Raw genomic sequence first — 6,000 nt, 5'->3', positions numbered from 1 at the left:
GGTTTTACCAGGGAAGTAGGATTTCTAACGCGCAAGTCATGCAAATAAAGTGTCCCCTATTGTAGATGCAGCCTAGGTATCTTTGAAAGAAGCAGTGAAGGGAAAGGGGAAAAGCAAGGAAGACAAACCAAAAGATTATGAGCGGGGAAGGAAAGGGTTAATCGATGTTACGCATGCGTACAGAGGTCCCGCAGAATGAGCCGGGACGGAAGAGGACTCCCGGGAGCTGTGTTTTCCCCGGAAGTGCCTGCCCTCCTCCCGAGTCCGCGCGGAAGCGGTTTTCTTACCTCATTTGTACTCGCCCCTCCCCGTCCCTCTACGCGTCTTGGTTCCTGGTTGGTGCTTCCTGGTCGCAGCCGCGGCAGTGAGTATGTGTGTGGCAGACCCCTCGCGGCCCGTGGCCGGGGGACCCCCGCTCGCCCTCCGCCTCGCCCGCCGGGCTTTGGAACTGGCGCGTGTCGCCTCGCCGGCCTCCGCGTTCCCCGTCTGTCCCTCGTTCGTGGCGGGGCGCGCGGCTGGCGATCCCTCCGTGCGGCTGTGCCCTGCGCGGCTCGGCTGCCCAGCTGAGGTGTCCGCTCTTCCCTGCCCGGCCACAGCCCGAGGTCGTGGTTCGAACAGGGCTGGGCGCCATGGCCTCGGTGGGGGTGGCGGTTCTCTCTGCTTTACCCCCACGACCCCAGGATCGTTCCTGTCTGTTGGGGAAGCTGATGGGTCACTTGAACGCGGAGGTCCCGCCGCACCGTGAGGGGCCGGGCCGGGGAGGACCGAGCAGTCCTCGGCCAAGTCCAGCCTCTGGTCAGAAGCAGCAGCTGCAGGGCCAGGAACATTTCGGGAGATGTGCCCCTTCGCTCCTGTAAAACGGGGAGATGTGGGCTGTGTTCGCCAAGATCCCCTTTACCCCTCACATGTCGTGAACCCGCAGTTAGTTCACCTTGAAGAGCTGCCGGGGCGGTGGGGAAGCTGCCTGGAGCCGGCAGGCCGGAGGGGGAGGCAGGCCGGAGGGGGAGCCAGACTGGAGGGGTAGCCAGGCCGGAGGTGTAGCCAGGCCGGAGGGGTACCCAGGCCGGAGGGGGAGGCAGGCTGGAGGTGTAGCCAGGCCGGAGGGGGAGGCAGGCTGGAGGTGTAGCCAGGCTGCAGGGGGAGGCAGGCCGGAGGGGGAGGCTGGCTGCAGGGGGAGGCAGGCTGCAGGGGGAGGCAGGCTGCAGGGGGAGGCTGGCTGCAGGGGGAGGCAGGCTGCAGGGGGAGGCTGGCTGCAGGGGAAGGCAGGCTGCAGGGGGAGGCTGGCTGCAGGGGGAGGCAGGCTGCAGGGGGAGGCAGGCTGCAGGGGGAGGCAGGCTGCAGGGGGAGGCAGGCTGCAGGGGGAGGCGGTGACCGCGAATCTCATCTTCAGGCTGGATTCACCCGTATTTCAGGGTTGAATTAGGAGATCTTTCAGGCTCGAAGAATAAACAAGCTTCCCTCACACTCTTTCAGGACTTTTCCAAAACTTGATTTTGAACACTTAGGCTATCACATCCAGACTTTTAAGGGGGCTTTGTGTATACTTCGACAGTATTATGCTTTTGGGACGTTCCGTATTGCTGTTTTCCAGAGAGTCTGAGGGTGGGGAACGAGTTGTGGACGTGGAAGTGGGGATTAAGATAGTTACAAAGATAAGGTACTGCCTAGCGGAAGGAAAGAGATGGGGGAGAGGTGAAGGAAGTGCTTTGATGTTGGATTAATGATCCTAAGGGGACTTCATGCATCCCAAGAACAGCTGGACTTTTCCGAATAAATTTAGCATAATTGTCTCCCAGTAAACATCTCGTATTCTCCCTCTTGTTGTGTGACTGTTGTTTCACACAGTTCTCTGGGTTCTCTACTCCAGTCAGATTTGCTCCCAAGTGAAAGTCACATTTGAGGAATGGACAGACTTTAACACTAGAGTCAACAGTTTTTAATATCTCACCGTCAGGATAGCTCACTTAAAAGTAATTCAGGTTTTAGGTTGAAAATAAATTCTATTAGTCACTTTCCATTGAAAACTGAGTTTAAAATCAAGATGCCAATTTACATCTCCGTGAGAATGGGTACCTCTGTTACCAAGAAGAAACTCCTAGGCTCAAAGTTCTTTGAAAGGAAGAGCAAGAGGCCCGGCATGATCGGAAGGTGGACTGTTAGAGCCGAAGCATTGGCTTTAAAGACTGTGTAGTAAAACCCAAAAGCTTAAATAAGCCTTCCGTTGTCTAGTTTGAAAATTCAGTGAAGGGTTACTGCTCCCACTTTTGAATGTTGAGAGCCTGTGCAGTTATTCTCTGCGGCTGTTTTAAGCCATTTTAATTGTTTAGGTAAGTTTCACCCCCAAACTAATATTTAAGTTTCTTAACGTAACCTAAATCTTTTTTGCTCATGGGGTGGATGTCTATGATCTTTGAGTACCAAGTTGGGAGGCTCCTGGGTGCTAAACTGACAAACTCAAATGTATGCTTTGCCTTTCATGGTTTTTCTACTCCACTGGGAGCTAAAATGGATATTCGTGAAATAAATTTAAGTGTTAGAACCAATTCAAATATAGCTTTGAAGAAAGGCTTTAAAGAACGTTTATTTGGAATTATTTTAAAATTAAAAAAACAACAACACCTTAGTGAACACTTGGCTGTAAGTTAGGGGAATGTGAATTGGCCCTGGTTATATTCTTCAACTAGGTACAAAACCCTGGGTAGGCCTCTTTATCTCTTTGGACTTCATTTTACATCTTCAATGTAAACTGAAGATGTTGAGTGAGATTATCTGAAAGGTTATCAGACTTAAAATTTTGTGATTCTTATAGGGACCTTATGTTATCTAGTTAAGTATGCTTGAGAATTGTGTACCTTGATAAAAAAGCCAAGAAAGCCTAAATCAAGATTTTATATTAATTCTCTAAGTATACACTTTTTAAAAAAAGTAAATTAAATGCATTTGAATGTAATTAAAGTAGTAAAATAAACCAAAACAGCCTCAGGCAAACCTTAACCCTGGCATATGTAAACTACATAAATAGAAGAGCAAGTTACGCTGAGCACAGTTTTCAAGTACAGAAGATAGAAAATCCTCTTAAAGGCCGTAGGGGCTAAATGGTTAAATTCATTTTTCTACATTTCAGGGAAGGAGATAAACCCTTAGACTCAAGGAAGTCAGTTTTTATTATATTTCTTTAGTTTATTTTTGGCATACATTCACAGGTGTGCCTATGGCTCTATTCTTAATCCCTTTCCTTTGGGATGGCTCCAAGAGTAGTACAAATTTGTAACTCTGTAATTTAGCTCTTTAATTTTTTTCTGTGCTGAACTGGAATTATGTTTTATCTTAAGTCCACACTGGATCCTCAGGATGGATCCAGTGAGGATTTTGAGGGAAGCATAATTCCTTTGACTTCTTTTAGAATTAATTTACCTATTAAATGAAAAGGAAAGGATTCATCTTTTATTTGAATTCCTCTGAGGCTAACATTTCAATATAAACTGATAAATGCTATGAGCATTATTATTCAGACAGCCACATTCAACTTGTATGACTATAACTGCATAGCCACCTGAAGGACAGTGCAAGAAGGGAACAGGTAAAAAAATGTACCTTTTAGAAGGAAAAAGGCATTGGAAAGTTTGTTTCTTTTCTCCTATCTTTATTGATATAACTGACAAATAACATTGTGTAAGTTTAAGGTGTTCAACATGATTTGATACACATATATATAATTACCACATTGATATTAGTTAACACATCAATCACCTCACATATTTCCTTTTATTTTTTTTAGTAAGAACATTTAAGATCTGTTCTCTTAGCAGATTTCAAGTATACAATACAGTATTGTTAACTCAGAACTTAATCATCTTTTTAAAAATCTAGCTTTATTGAGGTATAATTGACATACAACATTGGCTAAGTTTAGGATATACAACAAAAATTGGTTTCTTTTTTTCTGTAAAAAATTTTCATTAATTTCTTCATTGGCTTTTATTTATTTGACTAGAGGCCTGGTGCACGAATTTGTACATGGGTGGGGCCTCTCTGGGTGGCCTTCGGGGATAGGGCCAAAACCCACAGTCCATTGCTGCCTGCAGCTCCTACCTGCCTCTCCTGCTCATCCTGGCCCCACTGTACCTGCGGCAGGCTCTCGTCCAAGCAGTCCTGATCAGGAGAGGTTTCATGCTGCCACAGCAGCGCTCACCAGCCATGAGCCCTGTGTCTGGCACCCTCCTGAGGGGAGTGGCCCGCAGGCTGGGGCTGAAACTGACTCTCCTGGATTGCGAGAGGGTGCAGGTCAGGCCGAGGGACCCCACCAGTGCACAGTCAGGCCAGGCAGAGACCGTGGGAGGTTGGCCAGGGTGGGAGAGACCACAGGAGGGCTCGAGGGTGTGTCTGGCCCATCTCACTCAGTCCCGATTGGCCAGACCCCAGCAGCAAGCTAACCTGTGGGTTGGAGCATCTGGTGGTCAGTGCACATCATAGCGACTGGTCGACCAGTCAACTATCTGCCTCCTGGTGGCCAGTGCACATCATAGCAAGCTGTTGAGCAGCCTTAGCATATCCTTAGCATATTATGCTTTGATTGGTTGAACAGTTGACCAGATGATTAGACACACTTAGCATATTAGGCTTTTATTATATAGGATTCTTGGAGTCAGCTGGTTTTATCACCAAATCTACCATCAGAACATCCTGACATTTTGGGCAGAGAATTGGTAAACTAATAAAATGACTGGTCTTTCTAAATCATGTCTGTATAGATAAAAGGGGAGTAGAAAGAATAAATTGTCATTGTTATTCTCTAGTCTGTCCCTGATTTTTTAAAAAACATGAGTTATTTTTCCAGAGCTCTCATTTTGATCAATATTCCATCAGTACCTAATTGAAACATCTACTGTATAGATTTTTGGTTGATGACATGAGAATAGTTGGAATAGTTGGAGACAACTATGAAAATCCCATCATTTTCTTATTTTAGGTACATATTAGACATCATGGCTGAAGAACAAATGCCTGATGATTTATTCTTTATTAATTTAACAGACATTTATAGAGATCCTGCTAAAATAGCAGTTACTCTGCTGGGTTTTGGGGATCCATTGTTAACCAAATGCATATAGTTCCTGCCCTCCTGGGGTATGTGATTAGTGCTTGTGGGAGATTTACTTTAAATTAGTAATTAGAAATTTGGTGTTTTGAAAGTGCTATGGAAGCCTATGAAAGAGACAATTTAATCTGGTGGGTCAAGGAAAGCTTCCCTGAGAAGTGATGCTTAAGCAGAGTTGAAGGATGACAGGATTTTAATATGCTCACAGTCGGAAAGTAAAGTTCTTCCAAAGCTGAGTTTTGCCTCAGTTTCAGGTCCTCAGTTTCAGGTATAAGTTTATGTTTTATACCTATCTTTTAGCTGGCACAGAAGTAAACCAGGTTTATCAGATACACACACACACACACACACACACACACACACACATATATATATGATGATATGATGGGGAATATATATATATATATATATATATATATATATACACACACACACACACACACACACACACACACGAGGCCCGGTGCACAAAAATTTGTGCACTCAGGGGGGAGGGGGGTCCCTCAGCCCGGCCTGTGCCCTCTCGCAGTCTGGGACCCCTCGGGAGATAACGACCTGCTGGCTTAGGCCTGCTCCCGGGTGGCAGAGGGCAGGCCCAATCCCTAGGTGCAGCCCCTGGTCGGGCTCAGAGCAGGGCCGATTGGGGAGTTGGGGCGCTGCCCCCTGTCATGCACAGAGCAGGGCGATCAGGAGGTTGTGATGCCACCCTCAGTCATGCTCAGGGTAGGGCCAGTTGGGGGGTTGGGGCACCGTCCCCTGTCACACTCAAGGCAGGGTCGATGGGGAGGTTGCGGCGCCACCCCCTGTCATGCACAGTGCAGGGCCAATCAGGGGGTTGGGGCACTGCCCCCTGTCACTCACAGAACAGGGCCCATCAGGGGGGTTGGAGCTCCGTACCCTGT

General features: G+C 47.2%; 1 protein-coding gene across 2 annotated transcripts in view; it reads left to right on the top strand.

Annotated features, from left to right (window-relative positions):
- The first annotated feature begins 223 nt into the window (after positions 1–223).
- ZCCHC7 (zinc finger CCHC-type containing 7) overlaps positions 224–6,000 on the top strand; it is a 200,042-nt gene continuing 194,265 nt past the window's right edge. Inside the window, exon 1 of one of the 2 annotated variants that reach the window (XM_036330362.1) lies at positions 224–364. The gene's annotated coding sequence lies outside the window, so the exon portion shown is untranslated. Of the gene's footprint in view, positions 369–6,000 lie in introns of both variants that reach the window. The other variant, XM_036330364.1, reaches the window with a different exon arrangement.

This window comes from Myotis myotis, unplaced genomic scaffold (assembly GCF_014108235.1).
Source record: "Myotis myotis isolate mMyoMyo1 unplaced genomic scaffold, mMyoMyo1.p scaffold_m19_p_12, whole genome shotgun sequence".
Taxonomy (NCBI): domain Eukaryota; kingdom Metazoa; phylum Chordata; class Mammalia; order Chiroptera; family Vespertilionidae; genus Myotis; species Myotis myotis.
This window is presented reverse-complemented; position numbering and strand designations above follow the sequence as displayed.